The following is a 20343-nucleotide window of genomic DNA, read 5'->3' on the forward strand; positions in this document are numbered from 1 at the left end:
TGGTGCTTCATAATTTAAATATATTCCTTGTTTATATCATTCATGTTTACATAATAAAAAAGTAAGCTGCTATAAGTTTTACTTTGACAAGAATCTTGTTTAGGTAAGCATCTTAATCATTTGCACACATGAACAAATGCTAACTGCTGGGCAATAGATTTTGCAAACTCTCCTTTTTTTAAAAAAACAAAAGCAAAGGAGAATATAAAGAAATACACTCTAAAGAACTTGAAAGCAAATTTGTAGATTACAAACTTATAGCTTGGTCAATCAAAGAATGAGTCTAATTCATATCTACCATCAATTTGGTCGCAAATGAAACTAACATAAGTGCTTGCTTCATTACTGTAAATTTGCAGAACTCTCTCTTGAGAGATGGTCATTTTGCAAAAATTACTTAACACGAGAAATAGGTAAACTGAAGTAATTCAGTACACTTCATGTTCTGAACAAATAGATTTCCCCTCTAAATATACACATTTTCCCTCACTGGTCATATAGGCCAAAGGTCATATATTCACCATGATTGGCCAAAAGTGTGATGAGAAAAGCCTAATCCATTTTAAAGAGCAGTATTTCTTTGCTCAGTAAATAATTTCGTGTATTTATTACACAGTACTTTTTTCTGACAAAACAATTATAATTCGTTTTCTCAACAACCTCACATTATGGATAGGGCACATTTTATCAAGCGATGCCTATTACTTCATGTCCCATATTTTTTTTAATTTTTTAAATAAATTAGAAATGATAATGTTCTAAATCAAATTTTCTACCTAAATATTTCTTGAGCACCTATAATATGAAAGGTACTTTACAAGGTGCTTCTCAGCATTTTATGTGATGCACGCAGATTGAAAACCGTAGCTATGTGCGGCATCCTTGTTAAATGTAAGTGCAATAACCTGGTTAAAAGACATCTTGGACTAATTCCTCTTCAAAAGAAAAGCCGTTCACATGGATAAACTCGCCTAAGGTATACTGTACTGATCTTTCTCCGGACTTGGATCACTACTGAATAGTATGCCTGTGCATTAGCTATAGGCTGCACAATACTGAGGAAGTTGGGGTGTGGGAGGATAACCTGGACAGTTAACGGCAGAACGTCTTTAGAAGGATCACTTATTGCCATCATGTTCAGAGTAAACAGACATACTCTAAATCCGTATCATTGGTCCTTGTGGTGTATTTCTTTTTTTCACGTGTATTTTTAACATGATTTGGGGCTTCAAAACTGAGGTACTGACTCAAGGAATAAATATATTTAATAGGCAATTTTTGAAACTAAAATATAGTAGGCACTAAATAAATGCTCAGTGTATAAATGTTTCTTTGAATACTCTATTTTAAAATTAGTTCCAGTGTTTCCCTGTATTTGTTCAATGGAACGTAAAATAGTCCTGCCCCCGCATAACACTTTTATTTCCCCCTTTTGTATTCTCTCCTTATTGCTGTTGTTTGAATATATACACATTTTTGAAGCCTTTTCCTGTTATTAATGGCCAAAGTCATCCTTTTAAAAAATATATATTGATCTGTCTTCAAGAAATATATATATACGTAATTGTTTATTGGACATCTCAAATTTAATATGTCAATAACTGAGTTCTTGTTCTTCCTAATCTCAGATAATATCAACTCCATTCTTCTAATTGTTCAGGCCTCAAACCCTGGCTGTCATCCTAGAGGCCTCTCCTCTTCTCACACCTCACATCCAACTCCTCAGCACATTCTGTGGGCTTTCCATTAGAAATATTCAGAATCCAACTATTTCTTACTGCTCCCATCCTAGTCACCACCATTTCCCCTCGATTATTACAAAAGCTTCCTACCTGGTTTCCTTGCTTCTGTTTTTAACGCCCCTTTGGTCCATTTAACACAACGGCCAAAGTGATTATGTAAGAATGTTACACTGGATCACTCCTCTGCTCAAAACTGTCTAGTGGCTTCCCCCTCTGACCTCACTTCCTGTGATCCTTCCTTATTCACCCCACTCCAGCCACAGGGCGTTTAACTAGAACACTCTTCTCCCCAGAGAGCTGCATCATCAGCTCCCACGCCAACTCAACCTTTACTCAAGCCATCTTCTGGGTGAGACTTCCCTGGACATAATCTGAAATTGCACGCACACCCCATCCCAGACCTTCCATGTTCCCTTCTCTAATTTTAAGTTAGCACTTGTTAATAAGAGGTCATGAAATTGAATTGCTTTATATTTTTGTCTCTCTCACCAATAAAATGTAAGCTCCAAGGGGGCAGCAGTTTTTTCCCCTTCTGTTCACTGCTCTATCCTCAGAGCCTCCCCCTTTCTTACTGGCTGGCAGAACACTCACCCTCTTACCCTTAGAAGGTGAATATTGATTAGGTCAAGCTGCTTAAGGCAAGTATGTTTACTCTGCCAGAAAGGGGTTTAGGCACAGGCCTATGATACAATTATGGCCAATGAAGTTTACTAGAAAATGTTTCTCCCCACTTCAAAAAAAAAGTGGCATGGAAAAATAGCTATCTTGCAACCATGAAGAGTGACATTGTCAAAACACTCAAGATGGCAGAGAAGAAATATGGAAAATACCTCGTGGGTCCTTGATAACGTTATTATGACAATTAATTAACGACCAGTAATCTAAACTTCCTGTTGAGTGAGACATAATATACTCCTTACTGTTTAAGCTATTTTAGTAAGGTCTTCTATTACTTATATCTTAATCAACACAGAAACATTTTTCAAATATTCAGTTTCCCGAAATGTGTCAAGTCGAGCTACAGTGAAGATGGATGTGGGATGTTTTCTCCCTTTTCTATGCTGCATGCCTAGAGAACATGTCATATGACAATAAACAAGATCTCTCAATGTGAATCATATTTCCTCATAGGAATGACTGTATAAACAGTGCGTTTGTTCTTAACTAAGAATTGAAAGTAAACATATCACCAAAGCAAAGGCATTCCGAATACAGAGCTTTAAAATACTTCAAATAATAAAATTATATTCTAAACCACTATATGCCTAGCCAGATTCTGCAAAACTATTAGTGCTCACCCAAAGAAAGGAAGAAAGGGAAGGAGAGAGAGAAAATTAGGTGGTAAGAAGGGAGGTGAGGAGTTCCCAAGGCCAAATAAAATCAGATGATGAATTAAATAAAATAATTATGCTTCCTTTGTGTGTGAACACACACGGGAAGGCAGCTGTGGACACCTTCATTCATTTGAGATGCACCCCTTCATCCCTGATCGGAAAAGAAGGTGGGTTGACAGTCAGTTACAGTTTGAGTCAAAGGGCTTAGAGTCATCAGGTTTTGCTTTTTAACTCAAAGCCAACCCATTAGTCGTTAACAAAGCCCAAACTACAGCTATTCAAAACTAATAACTCTTCATGTTCTCAGTATAACAACCTACCAAACCTTTTATGCCTCCTCATAAAAGTCTTATCAACTGAAAATTCCTATAAGGTAAAATCCCTATACCATTGAATAACTTACTCTAGACATACTGGGCCCAAAATAGAGGATATAAAAAATTAACTTTATATAGAATACACTTAACTCTATCCTAAATATTATACCTATAATATATGGTAATTATATAATTAGCAATCTTTTATTAGCTGTCATTTTGAAAAATTATACAGCTCTAAATAAAATTATTGAAAGCTGTTGAGAAAAGCAGAGATTTCCTTTAAAATCTTCTCACCACATTTTACAACAGTAAACAAAAGCAATACAAATTATTGTGTTGGTGAAACTTCAAAAAGTAGTCATGAATCAACTTAACTGAGGGCTTTAATGCAGAAAGTACATCTGATCATCCTAGGGTTGACTATTACTGACCTCTGGTACAATCTTTGCCTCTTCCTGCTCTACCTCGTTTTTTCTTTGGGTCACTCCACATACAGGAAATGAAACAGGAAGGAAAGCAGATGCACGAATAAAGACTGGATTAAAAGCACAAAGCCATGGAGTGACCACAAAAATGGATGCTGTCGTAGGCCATTCAGGGTGCTATAATAGAATACCATGGGCTGGTATTCTATTATAAAACAACAAATTTATTACAGTTTTGGAGGCTGGGAAGTCCAAGAGCAAGGTGAGGGCGGATTGCCTGGGGAGAGCCTGTTTCTTGGTTCACAGACAGCCATCTTCTCACTATACCTCACACGGTAGAAGGGGAAAGGGATTTCTCTTGAGCCTTTTTATAAGCATTAATCCCGTTCATGAGGGCTCTTCCTTCATGACCTAATCACCTCCCAAAGGCCCCGCCTCCTAAAACCATCACCTTGGGTGAGTGGGTGGGAGCGCTGTTAGTATTCTAACATATGAAATTTGCGGGAGACACACATTCAGACCGTAGCAGATGCAGTGTGAACATCTATTTTTACAAAACATAAACTAGGTGCCATTTTTACTACAAGAGATTCAGAACACTGTAGTATTTTATTTTAATGTAAGTCAACTAAATGTTATACAAATAAAAAACCATTTACTCCCAAAATTTCAACATTAACCATTCAATCAAAAAAAATTAGGAACTATATTTCCCACAAGTACTCAAGGCCGTGTCCAAAAGTTATCTATCTGTGGACTAAAAAGAACAGCTAAAAATTACTACAGACCATGTGCCAGGGACTGCATTGTGCTTTCTACGGTTTAATTCCTTTAATTTTCAAAACAACCCTATAAAATTATCCCCATTTTACAGATGGGAATGCTGAGCCTTAGGAGGCAAGATCACTAGCCCAAAGCCAACAGTCACTAAGTACGTGGCAGACTTAGGATTCACATTTGTTCAAAACCATCACACACACCACAGTGTCTCAATCCTTGTCAAATTCAATCCACTTACCTGTAAATACTGCTTTGACTTGAATATGGCTTTCTAAAGACTTTTTAAAAGCCACAAATATATTTCTATATTTTAATGACTCTCAACATGGAATGCAAGTTTTTAAAACAACTATTTGGAGGGTTAATTCCCAGCTATTATGATTAACTTTTATTAACTAGATGGCAAATAACACCAGTTATTGACAACAGTGTTAAGTCATGTATTATCTCCTTTAATTGTTACCTATAAAATAGATACTATGTAACTTTACGGATGAAGAAACTAAGGCTTAGAACAGTGGGGTGGGTTGCCCAAAGTCATACAGCAGGTGAGGAGTACACCATCATTCCGATTCAGGTCAGTGTGCCTCTACAATGCATTCCACAGACCACTGCCCAATAAAGGCTCTACCGTGGCAAACCAGTTGCCTTGGTCAACTTGTCTCCTGATCATTTCACGAAAAACTAATAGTCTATTTTTAGATCACAGTCAAATTTTCTGCACCTAGAGCTAGGCTGAAGACACAAATATATATACTAGTCCTTACTGCCCCCACTAGCCTCTTTAAATAAAAATACATTTCTAGGGTAGACTAGTTTCTGTCAATTTCTATTAACAAATTCACCAAAAACGGTTGACCCTCGTTTGGAACTACATGAGTCCACTTACATGTGGATTTTTTTCAATAAATATACTGGACATTTTTTTGAGATTTGTGACAATTTGAAACAGTTTCAGACAAACCACCTAGACTAGAAATATCAAAAAATTAAGAAGGTATGTCATGAATGTATAAAATGTACGTAGATACTAGTCTATCCTTACAGAGGCATAAGGTGAGTGATATTTAACATAAAATTAATAATGTGTTTTCTGTTTTATAACTTTGCCTTCAAAGAATTACATTACTGTACAGTATGCTCCCCGAACATGAGTGTAATACGGTATGCCATAAAAATTTTATAAGGATTCATTCATTAGTGTATAGGCTGGGCTGCCGTGAAACAACTGTATTGATTACACTAGGCTACCATAAAGTGACCACACCGTTCTTCTTCATTATCAACGTATGTATTGTTATGTCTGCAAATAAATATGAAATTTTCACATGATCTTTTCATGTTTGATGTCTAATGTTAATAAAGCATACAACATCTACAACGTTTTACATCATATAATATTGACGTAGCTACTGACAGACAATTCATCTTAACAGATGATGTAAACTTAGCATATGGATGAATACAGCACAGTACTATGCATTTTCTCTTCCTTATGTTAATAACATTTTCTTTTCCCTAGCTTACTTTATTGTAAGAGTACAGTACATAATGCATTTAACTACAAAATACGTGTTAACTGACTATTTTATCGGTAAGGCTTATGGTCAACTGTAGGCTACTAGTAGTTAAGTTTGGGGTGAGTCAAAAGTAATATGCAAATTTTCAAATGCACAGGGTGGGGGGCTGGTGACCCAACTCCTGTCTTGTTCAAGGGTCAACTGTACACTGTTTTTGTTACTACCACAGCATAAGCATCCTGAATTTTCCTTCCTGGAATAAAGCCTGTTAAACCTCTTTGCAGGAAAATCTGTATGACTTTTTAAGTATCAAAAAGCTGAGGAAATGTTGATACTTTAAAATAAATCTTGACCCAGTAAGAACTGGCGCTAGGTCTTTTATCTTCTTGCAGTCAGCAAAAGTACAAATCTATAAAAATTCAAATAGTAGTTAAGGGCATGCATTTTGAAGTACTTACACGTGGGGTGAGTTATTTCACAAACTCATACGTACTGAAAAAATGTTTTTAATCTGGATATGTGAGCAGAAATCACTTTTAAAACCTATAAATGCTATACAATGAAAGAAAAAGCAAGTCCACGTGGGGTTTTACTAACTGTTCTCTGGGGGGGAGGTTATTACTGGCTGTTACGCACCTTGCTAAAAATACAGTTCAGATGCATTCAGAAGCTGCTGTTTCTAACCCTGTATTAATCTAGATCTTTGAAAATCAAATGATGGCCAGTTTAATCACCCAGCAAAAACAAGCAACTGTGTATGTGGAGGGCAGGATTAGAGGAAGTGGAGAGAACTGGGTCAGTAGGTGGCAGATGTTAACTGGTTCAAATTTGAAAGGCATTCAAAAGTATAGACCAGAGTTTATGAAAACTCTTAAAGTGGGGGAGAAACAAAGAAAGAAAAATGCAAAATGTGTGTAAGAAAAGATCCTAATTTAGAAGGGTGTGCTACTGAGTAAACAGTGGTCATCCAAAAACTTATTTCTTTTGAAAAATATAGAATTAACAACATTGTCAATAACATGTTATCTTTCTAGAACGTTACATTGGTGACAACGAACTTTATTTCCTCATTTACTGTGTGGACTATTCCTGTGATGTAGGTTGTATCCTCCTTTTTCAGATCAAGAAACTGAGGCTCAGGTTAAGCAATTTGCAAGCAGTCCCCATGGAGAGCTATGGCTCAAATATAAATCTTACGATTCTAAGACCAGCATTTTCCTCATCACATGTTGAACTGTGGCCATGATGGTGGCAACTCTTTAAGTGTCTGCGTAAGAGGTAAGAGAGAAATATATCCCTTGGGTTAATTATCGTTTTTAATAAAACAAAGAAAGAAAACAACTATTTCTGCCTTCTCCCAGGAGAAAATGGGAATCCTATCCCTAATAAATGTTTTCTTTTAAAATATAAGCTTATAAGCAAGTGACTAGTGATCATGTGATAAGCCTATCAGAATAAAAATCTAAATGCTGAAACCTGAACGTCTTAAATAGTTCACATAGATTTATTTCAGACAATTTTGGTGGAAAAAAAAAAAGCATGATTATCTTCATTTTACATTAAAGTAACCAAGAGGAAAAGACGTTACATTATTTTGTAGAAGATTTAAGCTAAAATAATAGTATTCTGTGGTCACCAGACTAGGTTTAAATTGGATGTGACTTTGTAACAAATACTGTCATGACGTTTTCACCCTTAATAGAAACTCATGGGAGTACTTAAATAAAATGAAAATGTTATCCATTTCTTATTTCCTGAAATTACCGTGAAAATGGCAGCTTAGCATGAACTCAGTATTAATACAAAACCTCCATGCACATATTTTTAATACACTCGTCAGTGTAACTTTAATAATTTTCACTGTCAGGTTATATCTATTTCTATTAGAATAAACACAGACTTTCTTTCAGAATTTTTGTCTGTAATATAAAGTAAAAGCAAGCCTTAAAAAAACAAAAACAAAAAAGGCTTAATATTTTCTAAACTTTATACCCTAGGTAATAAAGTAACGGTTCTCTATACTGACTGCCTAAAAGCATCCGGGCGGCCTATAAGGTTAACTTCCCAAGCCTCTTTAGTGGTCCAAAGAATGTTATCCAAACTGCACATCATATCTTGTTACGAGTAAGGAAGATTCAGAAGCCACCACAATCATTGCCTCCTCCTCCTTACAAATTCAGTTTCTGTTACCATTTTGTGTCACCAATATCATACAGAGGACCATTAACAGGCCCACATCTTCAGGGCCTATTTTATGTGTGATGACAGCATTCGTGGTTTAAGATGCTGGTCTTATGAAACTCATCTCCCCCTGAACCTCAACCTACCTCTTCCTTTAAGCTAACTTACTGCTATCATCCAGGTATGCATGACATTCAGATTTTGTTTTTGAGGGGAAAAAAATCTCTGAAAGACAGAAACTTCTTCTATTCTAAAATACTGTTCTTAGCACCAGAACTTATCCCCAATCAAATAAAAAGCTTTTCGCAAATTCAGTCCTGTTTAAAACCTGCACTAGCCAGGTAAGCTATTTAGTTTTAAATACTCCTAGGAAATAGAACTGACAGGGATGGGGTCACCTTTAAGAAATTTATGGAAATCTGTGAAAAGATGCCCTTCAAAAAATGTATTTAACCCCAATGTAATTCAGTATGAGAAATTAAGGATCAATTTTGGAAAGTTAACAAAACTTTTAAATTCATTCATCTTTGAAACTGTTGCAGTCCAAAAAGGTAACTCATTACTTTCACCAAAGGCATCTGGATTTTTGTTCTTGTTTCAGATGAACAGTAAAGAGATTTATTAGAATACACATTCAGCTAACATTAAATCAATCTTGCCATCATTCAGGTAAGGAACATTAAAACAACATTCTGTATATTTCACATTAAGTTAAGCCAAAGAAATTTACATACACAACAAAATACAGTTTGGGTATTATCACGAACACTTGTATCAAACTCTGGAACCTACAAATTTCTGATATACATGCTATCATTTCATCTTCACACAAACTTCAAAAACTACTGCACAGTAAGTTTAAATAACTTGCATAATATACAATGAATACAGGATGAATTTTTAAATCCTTTGTTTGTCTCTAAAGCTCCAGGGTATACCCTGGAGTTGTTTTTTTCATCAACACTTCAATTTATCACCCTGTATCACCCTGTATATGGGAGGCATCAAGCTGTGCTTTGTAAATCACAATTTTATAAAAGATACGGTCCCTTCCCTTCAGAAGTTTACAATCTTGCTGAAAAGACCAATAAAATAATGTCATGTGAATGGTACTCATCAAGTACTGAGAGAGTGCAAGAGGGCATGTGTTCCTTTCTTTAGGGTGATCATACAAATCACAGGATGGGTAGTGTTTTGGTAAAAGAGAACTAGAGACAGAAGAAGATCACAACACATCTGAGATGAAGATGGCAAAAACTGTGGCAGTTTAAGAAGTGTGCAATTAACATGCTCAAGGATTAGGCAAATGGAATATGATGCAGGAGCTGGGTAGAAACAGGACTTGGCCTTTATCTTGTGGGCAAAGGTCTTTGTGTTCAGGGTAATGATTATTTCTTCAGGAAGTTTTATTGTGCTGTAGTGTGTAGAACATATTGGATAATAAAAACTAAAAGGTAAAAGACCAGTTAGAAAGCTACTATAGTAACTGTCTAACAAGTATGAAGTACTAAAGCTTGAATTTAGAAGATGGAAGTGGAAAAAGAAAGAAATCAATCTCATAATTCTTCCTGTTCTAATAAAAATGATTATAGAAATAGTCATATACATGGTCGCCTGCTATCATGTGCTGAATATATAAAGGCATAATATAAAACCAAAACCTTGCAAATAGACTTGCAGGAAAGACTTTGCGTAAGTCATCTCATAAAGTTACCTATCCTGTAATGGAATAAACATTTATAACATCTGCTTTGAATGTATTCTAGAGTAGCAAATACCATTTCTTAATACTGCAAGTCTTTGATTACATTTTTATGCTATTTTAAAAACATTTATTGTAGATGACCCCAAACTGAAATTTTCAAAAACTACAATTAGAAAATGTCTGTATAAAACGGAACGATAACCTATACTTTACTATATAGAAACCACTTCTTAAAAACCACAAGGTCTGCCTGATTCATACTAATTTTAAGATACCAAAATACAATGAATGTCTCTATATTTTACAGAAACACAGGATATCTCTTATAAACATATTTCTCAAACTGATTACCAATATTTTATGACGAAACGGAAAAATGCACGTATGTATACTCCAAAGATAAATTACCTGACCATAATATTACACTCTATTTGTGGAAAACCTCATATTTACATATTACTTTTAATAGGGATATACATATCAGTTTGATGAATAAACTACTTTCAACTAATTCAAATTATCAAAATGTATTATTACAAATATAACTGAAGACTTTTGTTTTCTCTTCCTTTAAATATTCCCTGCCCCAGAAAGTCCATAAAGGCAAATTTTCAGGAGTGAAAAATAGTGTATCTTCTTCATATATTCAATAAATATTTAGTCAATAAATACTTATGAGCTACTTCTAGATGTCCAGTGTTCTCTTAAACCACTTTATTGAGATATGATGTAGATACAAAAAGCTGTACATATTTAAGGTATACAACTGATGGGTTTAGAGTTAAGTATACATTTGTGAAACCATCACCATTATCAATACCATAAACACATACATCACCTTCAAAAGTTTCCTCCCGCCCTCTTTTTGTGTGATAGGAACACTTAACATTACTCTTAGCAAATTTTTAAGTATAAAATACACTATTGCTAACTATAGGTAATATGCTGTACAGTAGATCTCTAGGATTTGAGTAATTGAAAGTTTGTACCTTTCGACCAACAGCTCTCTGTTTCCCCCTCCCACACTTCCTGGTAACCACCATTCTACTCTCTACTTCTATGAGTTTGATTCTTTTAGATTCTTCATATAAGTGGGGTCATGTAGTATTTATTCTTTTGTATCTGGCTTATTTCTCTTAGAATAATGTCCTCTACGTTCACCCATGTTGTCACAAATGACAGATTTTCTTTTTTTTTTTTAAGGTTGAATAATATTCCACTTTATGTAGATACATTTTCTTTATCCACTTATATGTGAATGGACATGTGGGCTGCTTCCATGTCTTGGCTATTGTAAATAATGCTGCAAAGAAATAAGAATGCAAATATCTCTTCAAGATCCTGATTTCACTTTCTCTGGATATATATCTAGAAGTAGGATTTCTGGCTCATATAGTAGTTTTATTTTTAAATTTTTGAGGAACCTTTATACTGTTTTCCATAGTGGCCATACCAATTGATGCCCAGAATTATTCTAGGTTCTTTCAGATATATCAGTGACAAACACAACAGAAAAAGATTCCTGCTCTCAGAGCACTTTCATTCTAGAAGGGGAAAACAATCAATAAACAATTAATTTTAAAAATTCATAGTATTTTAAAGGTGACAAGTGCTGTGGAAAATGAAAAGAGAGTGGAGATGCAGCTCCCACTTTGAGTGGAGTGGTCACCAGCACAGGCCTCATCAAGAAGATGCCGTGGCCTTATCAGCTAATGCAAGAACTTTAGTTTTACTATAACTGAGGTGAAGGGCTTTTATAAGCAGAGGATTGATTTTCTTTTTTAAAAAAAATACCATGTACTATTATAACTGGGTGTCAAAAAGTATAGTTGACTTCATTTAAAAGGGAGGAGAGAGTGCTATTAAAAAACGTGTTGGTGGGAAGGGCTATAAAAAAACTACCTTATATCAGGAACCCAAAATAACCACTAACACATGTGATTATGGCCAGTATTGCTTACTGGGCTTTACCGCTTATGACAGCCCGCCACACATGACCATTTTCACAGACTAGTGGTTCCTTATTCACATTCCAAATTCTGAACACTAAAAAGTTTAAAGCAAACCAATCTGGTAGCAAAATCTGACCCAAGTTCACTGAGACAACTGACAGCTCTTGCTACATCTCACTTGGCAAATATATACATGAAGAAACATTAACTCTCAAAATCTAGGTAAACTTTAAATATCCTCATTAATGAAAAGTCATAGGTACATCTATATGTATACATACAACCTTTCTTTAGCTGCCCTATTTTACTCAGAAGATAGTGAAGTTACATCATATGTCAATTTATCATGTTAAAAGTAAACCAGCCATGCTCAAAAAAAAAAAAAGAAAAAACAAACTAAAATTCTATCTAGCATATAACCTCGAGGAAGATGGACGATGTTGATGTGTTGTTACAGATTGTGATTTTACAGTTTAAAGATATGTATTTTTCATACAAATGTCCTGTAAACACTGGCTAACTGCCGTATCTCATGTTCAACCAAAAGCAAAACAAAAAAAACAATGTTATTTATTCCAACACTGAAGGAAACAGGCTGTTTGAGACCTAATGAAACATACTATATAAGAATCTGCATGGCATCTTTCTATTGAATTTTTTAGGATAATTTTAACTACATATGAATTAGACTAAAGCACTACCTTTAAAAAAATCCGAGATGTAACTTTATAACCATGCTGTCTGCAAGACACAGGTGGCTACTGAGTACTTTAAAACTGACTAGTCTGAACTGCGATGGGCTGTAAAGTAAAAATACACCCTGAATTTCAAAAACTTAGTATGAAAAAAAAAGAATGTAAAATATCTCATAATTTTATACTAATTAAGCAATGGAATAATAGTTTTCAGATGTTGGGATAAATAAAATATTGTACTAACTTCACTAGTTTCTTTTTCCTTTTTTTAAACATTCCTACTAGAAAACTAAAAATTTGAGCTCACATTATATTTCTATTGAACAGCTCTTCTCTATAATAAAGACTGAGAAAAAGATGAATACAAAATTTCTCAAGTACTTACATTCTAGAATGAATAATTTCACTTTAGATCACCAAACAGAGTAATACAAACACAGATAAAGGCAGCAAGAAACATCCATCAGAAACTCAAATGCATCTACGGTTTTAGATATTCAGAGAGGTATCCAAAAAATTCAACAATAAAGTAAAAGTCTTCATTATATGATATGTCTAATTTGTTTCAAAATCCATTTTCAGTATTTCCTTAGTCATAAGTATGTATAGGAGGGTTCTATGTCCTATTTCCCTTAACTAGAGTTAGGGTAGATCTAAGTTTCATGAACCAAACACATATCATAATGGAATCAGAAAACAGACAACTTAATTTTAACAGATGGGAAAATTTCATAACTCCTAAAAAACAACTTTAGAGTTTATGTAAAGTTGGAGAAAAGTCCATTGCACAATAAGAACCATCACTAGTAAAAGATACACTGATTGACATTTCCTAAATATCCTTAAAAGTGCTCCAAGTACCTATTTACTGAAGTTAGACATATATATACTCCACCACATAGCAGTTCCATTCCTGTGCATATACTTATCAGAAATGAATGCTTATTTCTATCAAAAGATAAAAAAAAAGGTCATAGCAGCCTTATTTTAACCCCAAACTGGAAAGATATTCAATGTCCATTTACTGTAGAAGGGATAAATGATGGTATAATCATACAATGGAATATATACGACTGGGTGGGGGGAGAGGGAGATGATACACACATGGATGACTCAAAGACATAATGTTAATCAAAAAAATCAGACATGAAAGAGTTCATACTACATGATTCCAATTGTATAAAGTTCAGTAACAGGCAAAACTAATCCAAGATAAAAGATGTCAAAGACTGGTTCTTCTGTTGGGTGAAGGCAGTATTGACCAGAAAAGACACCAACAAAGCTCCTGGGGTACAGTGTAGTGTAGTTACGCAGGGTACGCTTACGTAAAAAATCTCTGAACTAGCAAGTAAGAGTGCCAATTTAACTACATGAAGTTAGACTTCTGTAAAGTGGTTTTTGTTTTTTTTTTTAAATATAAGTAACTTTTTTTTAAAAAAGGGTCTGACATATCATGAGTTATTTTCAAAAGGATTACTTAAAATCAATTCTTATTCAGAATTTACACAAGAATTTCTCTACTCAACCCTACAACTAAACTTAATTTCTTTGCCATTTTTTATTAATAAAAACTAGTCATCAGTTCAATTCTATTCAACCTACTCTTAATTTTCAGATTATCTGATAAATTTTCATAAATGGATAATTCCCAATGGCTTTAAAAAGTGTAATAATTTTCTCTATAACTAATAGTTATGAACTATTTGAATGTTTATGTCTTTATGGAATTATAATAGTTAATTCTTAGTTTAAAAAGATAACTTTAAACTCCACAAAATTCAGGGCTTCTGATCATATCCTTTCTTTCATTGATAAAGCATACATAAAAATTAAATTTAGTATTTGGGAGTTCACTAGAAGTCCTTTTACAGTCCTAATGTGTTTATTTAGATTTCTTATTTGCTTTTACCCACCCCCTCTGACAGGAAGAGGGAGAAAATGCTGTTTTGCTAATAGTGAATAACCTTGAACATACAGAGTTCAATACAATGTTCTATGGAAATATAAAAGACTATATTCATCCAATCCTAGAAACTCATAGTGCTTGACAAGCGATTATTTAAGAAAATTTGTAAAACTGATTTTTGTGTCATTTCACGTGAATATAAATCATGACTACCCAGTTAACAGAGTAATATGTACTCAAAGAAGTTGACCTATTCACTACAACTTTAACAAATATATTATCTTATTAAATGTATGTATGCATTCTTCCTTCATCTGTGTCTACTCCAAGCAAGACAGCTGCCAAGTTTTATAAAAGGCAAACACAAGGCTTGGGGGGAGGTATCAAGGTGGACACCAAGAAGGAAACCCTGGGGCATGGCTGAAGGGAACTGTGTTCACCACTGACCTCAGCCAGATCGGCTGGTGTATCCACACGGGGTCTTGGGGTTGTAAAGGACAGAAACACAAAGCAGGTAAGTTTCTCAACGGACAATCTTAATATCCTTCCTTCCTAGTAATACATCACATGTCCCGAGACTCAGGGTCTATGAGCAGATGAATTATTATGCTGCATAAACCTAGACATATGTGATAATGCAGAGGGAACTTAGCAGATGGATGTTCAGAGGCAGAGTCAGGTGACCTGGGTGAATATGTCCGTGGGCCCTATGAAAACACAGATGGCAGCTGGTCCCTACGCTAGACGGTAGAACTGTCATAGGCAGGAAGAACTTTAAGACTGCCTGAATGTTTAATGTATATTTCACATGGTCTTAGATAAACAGAAACTTTTTATAACTCATTTTCAAATCAAAACATTCTTTAAAATAGTACTATGCTGAAAAGGTAAAATGTAAATATCTCAGATGTTTAAAAAAGGCAAAACTGGTTCCATCTAAACCAGATTCCTTTTACTCACACAAAATTCATAATTTACCAACACTGAAATGTATCCCTCTCCTCTGTTACAAATGTCAAACAACTAGTTTATCAATATCTGAAACTTAAGAAAACTAAACAATTAAATATGGCATAATATTCTTTCTTTCCTATAACTGAAAAGGCTTAACTACATTTTAAAAAGTGGAGCAGTGAGACAAAATACAATACCTTCTGGATGTGCTTCTCCCAGATGTTAAAATAATGGATCCTGAGGATAGAGCTTAAATTGCTCACAATCCAAACACTCTCTGAAAATTAATAAAAATAAGTGTTACTTCAAGTTGCATCTTATCTCAAAGAATTTCAATAGCACGTTTCACAAACAACCCTTAACTACTGACTGAAAAACAAAATCTGAAAAAATGACAAAAAAAGATGTATTGAAAGTAAAAAAATTCCTAATTATACATGTTTTCCTTGGGCATAGCTGTTGATCACATCTGATCAAAAATACGCATTACAAAATTATTTAGACCAAAACACTACTTATCTGTCTTTACACTGCATTAAAGACTATATCACCAATTCTCAAGTGTGTGAGAAGTTAATGTCAATGACCAAGAGGAATTCTGATCAAGGATTCCGGGAGAAAAAGTATTAGAATTATTTGGTAGTCAACACAAGAACTGAAACACCTCATTTTTTTTTTTTCTAGACCATTAGAAACAAAAAAATGTTAAACTTGGAATTAGAACCTTCCTAGATACAGAATGACATCGACATGTGGACAGTTTATACTTTTAAGAACAAAAGAGTGGGTGAAAAAGTTTTAGGACAGCAAGACCCAGAGTCCACACTTTAACACTGTGGTGGCCTTGGAAACTGTATATTGACCAATAGGCCAATGGACAGTGAGACCAGTTGGTGATAAGACAGGTATGGTGCAAACTCCGAGATTCCACCATAGCAGCATTCCACTCGTATCACCCACTGCATTTATGTCTGGTTTACATTTTTAGAATTCTCAATTCCTATCCCACAGCCTATGATTGGTTCTCAAGGATTATAGCTTAGCCTCCAAATAAATCCATAAACCTAAACCTTAAACTCCCCAAATAAAGTATTTTTCATTATCACTTAATTTTACCAGTGCCCTTCAGTCTCCTTAAAACCATATATAGATTACAAATTTCTTTGAGTGATGCTTCCTTAACATCCTAGGGAGGCAGGCTGTTCAACCACTCTGCCTCTGGGTCACTTTCTCTGTATCCTGTTTACTGTTATTCTCCCTGTGACTGTGAGCCCTGCATTCATCTTTGAATCCTCCAGCACCTAGCATGGTGCAAGGCATAGAGCTGATGCTGAGTGAAAGTCTGCTCTATGAATCACCGAATCTGAGAGACTTTGTCAACTAATATACCATGCTGAAGTAAAAATAATACCAGCAAAGGGAAGCAGGTAGTTATATGAGCCAACTACAATGAAGAATACTCGCCTTTTTAAAAATTTCATACTTCATACATACACACACACACACACTCAATTCTCATTCTCGCTCCCTCTCCGTCTCCCTTCTTTCTCTCAGTTCTTCATTAGCAAGACTCTCCTGGCATCTATGTCAATACTCTCCCAACCCCTACAGACAATCAGCCAGCTGGTGGCAGGGCTCCTTTCTGCCCAGGTGAATTGGGATTCTAGCCCTGCTGTCTGAGGTCCTGCACCAATTGGCATGGTAACTGGACGTTAACACAAACCCTCTAGGCACACCATCAGCAGCTCCTAAGCTACCCTCCATCAGCAGCTGGGAATGTCGCTTATATGTCTAAGTCAAAAATACCTAGAATGATAACTAAGGCAGAATATTCCTAGAATTTTATTAGTAGACAGCTGGCATTGCCTTAAAATAGAAAAAACAAACAAACGAACCCTGAAGAGACCTAGTAGTGATTTAAAAAAAAAAAAAAAAAGCCTTATCATTTCCTATTAGGACACTACTTTTTCAGCAACCAAATAAAAACATTACCAAATCATTTTATGTAATAAAATTTAACCTTACTTTGACCTCCCTCATAAAGCAAACAAACCTCTCTATCCAATAAAGTTCCATCTGAACTATGTAAGATGATAAGCAATACCTTAATTGCATTCATTTACATGACTTTGAAACTATTCTGGGCTGAAGTCACTGACTGCAAGGTCACAGAATACAAAAAAGTAAAATGTGTGCAGTTTACCGAGGAGGAGGAAGGATGCACTGGGGCAGTGGGGTAGACCTTCTCCCTCCCTCGTCAGGAGACACCCAAAGCTTAATGCAATCAACAGGTGCAGCCATCTCTAACATCTCTATCTGAAATATACCATACATATTCACACTGATTTTATAAATATACATATAAAATATAGTAAGAATACGTACTTGATAAGTCCACCATATATTATGGTCTTCTTATTAAAATCAATCTCCCTGAACAGAGGCAAAGGGCAATTGTATGCCTTAACAGCATTTAAAATCAAAATATGAAATAGGGCTATTACTTTTTCCATTGTTTCATAAAAATTTCTAACAACTAAAATTCAGGTTATAAAGCTGTAACAATTTTTAGGACAAGAACTGCAAACACAGGATGTTAAGTATACTAAGCTTTTCTGCTTTCATTTTTCATAACCTAAGCAAATACTCAACTAATTTGCTTAGAGGAGCAGACTTTTACGTCTCAAAGCCAATAATACCACATTAGTAAAAGTAAAGAAATACAACTGACTGACAGAAACTGACTACCATAAATTACGAGGGACAATGTGTATTCCTCAAAACCTCAGAATATATCATAACACACAAAAACAAGTTAATCCTACAAAATATTTCCCTTTAGTAAAATTCTAACACAAACTAGATGTTATTGGCACTTGAATTTACTGGAGAAAAGGGAAGGAAATTAAAAGGTTAGGATCTAGAGACCTTTAAAAATGTCTGTAATATTAGTACAAATGTAGAGCCTCAAATATTTTTTTCGGTTTAATATAACATCACCAGGAGATTCATTTAAGAAGTTTCTGTCCATTAAATTAGATAAATCTCCCACATTTAATGTACTACCAAAGCATTTCTATACTGCTCAAGCCAAATTTTTGCAATTTAAAAATGATTTAGTGAAAAAGCAGCAATGATATTATAAAATTTATGCTTCTTCACCTTCTCTCCCTACCTAGAAGGGCAAGACTCTTTTCATGTAAATCTGTATTAGATCCCAATCATTTCAATTGATGATACTCCACAAAGAACACAAGGATGAAAATATATTTAAGTACTATATTCTTAAACAAACTCCAACACCCTGATGCCACTTTGTCCTGTTTAAATGAGAAATAAAATAAAATCTCAATTTCTCTCTATATGTTAAGCCAATTCACTTTGGAATACCTTAGTAGCAAAATAAATGTATACATGTATTTTAAAAAGTACTAGTTACTATTACGATCCACATATAACTTTCAGTGACCATATCTTCTTTAGATATTTTAATCCTTTCTAAAAGAAGTAATTCAGGCTTTAACATGATATAGATAATCTGTATAACTATGTAACAAGCAATTCATGGTTCACATATCTTGACAAGGATAAAAGTACTGGGGCCAACCAGCATCCTCTAATATTGCTTCCAGTGTTCTTGGTCACATTTTTATCTGATTTCAGATCTCAGGCTCACGGTAATTTTCTGATAAATATAACTTTTGTTATTTCTCAAACACTTCCCTCTGTCCATCCAAAAGACTGAATGCTTTATGTTCCTAAAGCTCATTAATTATGATCACAATATTTATCTAAAGTTCTATTTCATACACATAAATTATCCTTTCCTTGGATATTAGAATATGTTAAAACCAATTTTTATAATCACAGTCTAGCCTTTGTGTGTCTTTAAATGAGCTACAACCGTGAACTGAAAATGAACTATATTAATGGCATCACTCTTACAGCTCTCAAAGTTGAAGAAAGAAGTCCAAGCTTAGGTTCTGACACACTTCATTTTAACAGCATGCATCAGCCTCAGGTGAGCATAGTAAATCCTGCCCACATAGCAAGTATGCATGTGTGTGCTCCTCTTTCCATTTTCTCTTTTCTTTTCCTTACCTCTCCCTAGGAAGTCAATGAACTAAATATTACACACTGTTTAAATATATACAGTGGTACAGAGATAAATGATCTATCTTGTCCAAAAAAGAGGTACCTAAATAAAGAAATTTATCAATTCTCAATGTAAAATTAAATCCTGGACTGACAGGTTGCTCAGATAACACTCAGAAAAGAACAATATGACTCCACCTGTAAGGAACAGACCAAAAACACTCCATAAGATGAAGTGTATCTAGAGGAGTCCATATCTCCATGTGAAACACTTGCTATGGAATATGTTAATTGACAGTTCCATCTAGGAAATATTTTTCTTCCTCTCTCACCTGTTCCCCCACCCATCTTGCACTCGACTCCATAAACAGCAGTTATCCCCCATTATAAAACAGTTGACGGTTAAAAAACAATGAGCCAACGAAGAAAGTACAATATTCTATAACTGACATTTACTGCATTGGCCTTGGACTTCTAATCTTTACCAGACGGGCACACAAATCAATCCATCAGCTCATAAAGGTGTGCTTTTTTAACCTCTAAAACAGATGGGATTGGCCAGAAGGGTCTGGCATGTCAAACTGCTAATCACTGCTGCCCTTTGCACAAAATAACCCTCTTAAGTTGAGGCATGGTTGCACGGGAACCGACATTAGTCTGTGGGAAACCCATTTAGCTGTCACACACTCCCTGCCACTCCTGCTCTCCCTTAATTAAGCCTAATGCCTTATGCT

The 20343-nt window shown here is 34.9% G+C and overlaps 1 protein-coding gene across 3 annotated transcripts in view; it reads right to left on the minus strand.

The window, feature by feature from the left end:
* NRIP1 (nuclear receptor interacting protein 1) overlaps positions 1-20343 on the minus strand; it is a 96094-nt gene that overhangs the window by 58484 nt on the left and 17267 nt on the right. For all 3 annotated transcript variants that reach the window (XM_024737341.1, XM_024737340.1, XM_024737339.1), the window contains exon 2: positions 15712-15791. The gene's annotated coding sequence lies outside the window, so the exon portion shown is untranslated. The remainder of the gene's footprint in view (positions 1-15711; positions 15792-20343) is intronic.

The sequence above is a fragment of the Neophocaena asiaeorientalis genome, unplaced genomic scaffold (assembly GCF_003031525.2).
Source record: "Neophocaena asiaeorientalis asiaeorientalis breed wild unplaced genomic scaffold, Neophocaena_asiaeorientalis_V1.1 scaffold915, whole genome shotgun sequence".
NCBI classification, from domain to species: Eukaryota; Metazoa; Chordata; class Mammalia; order Artiodactyla; family Phocoenidae; genus Neophocaena; species Neophocaena asiaeorientalis.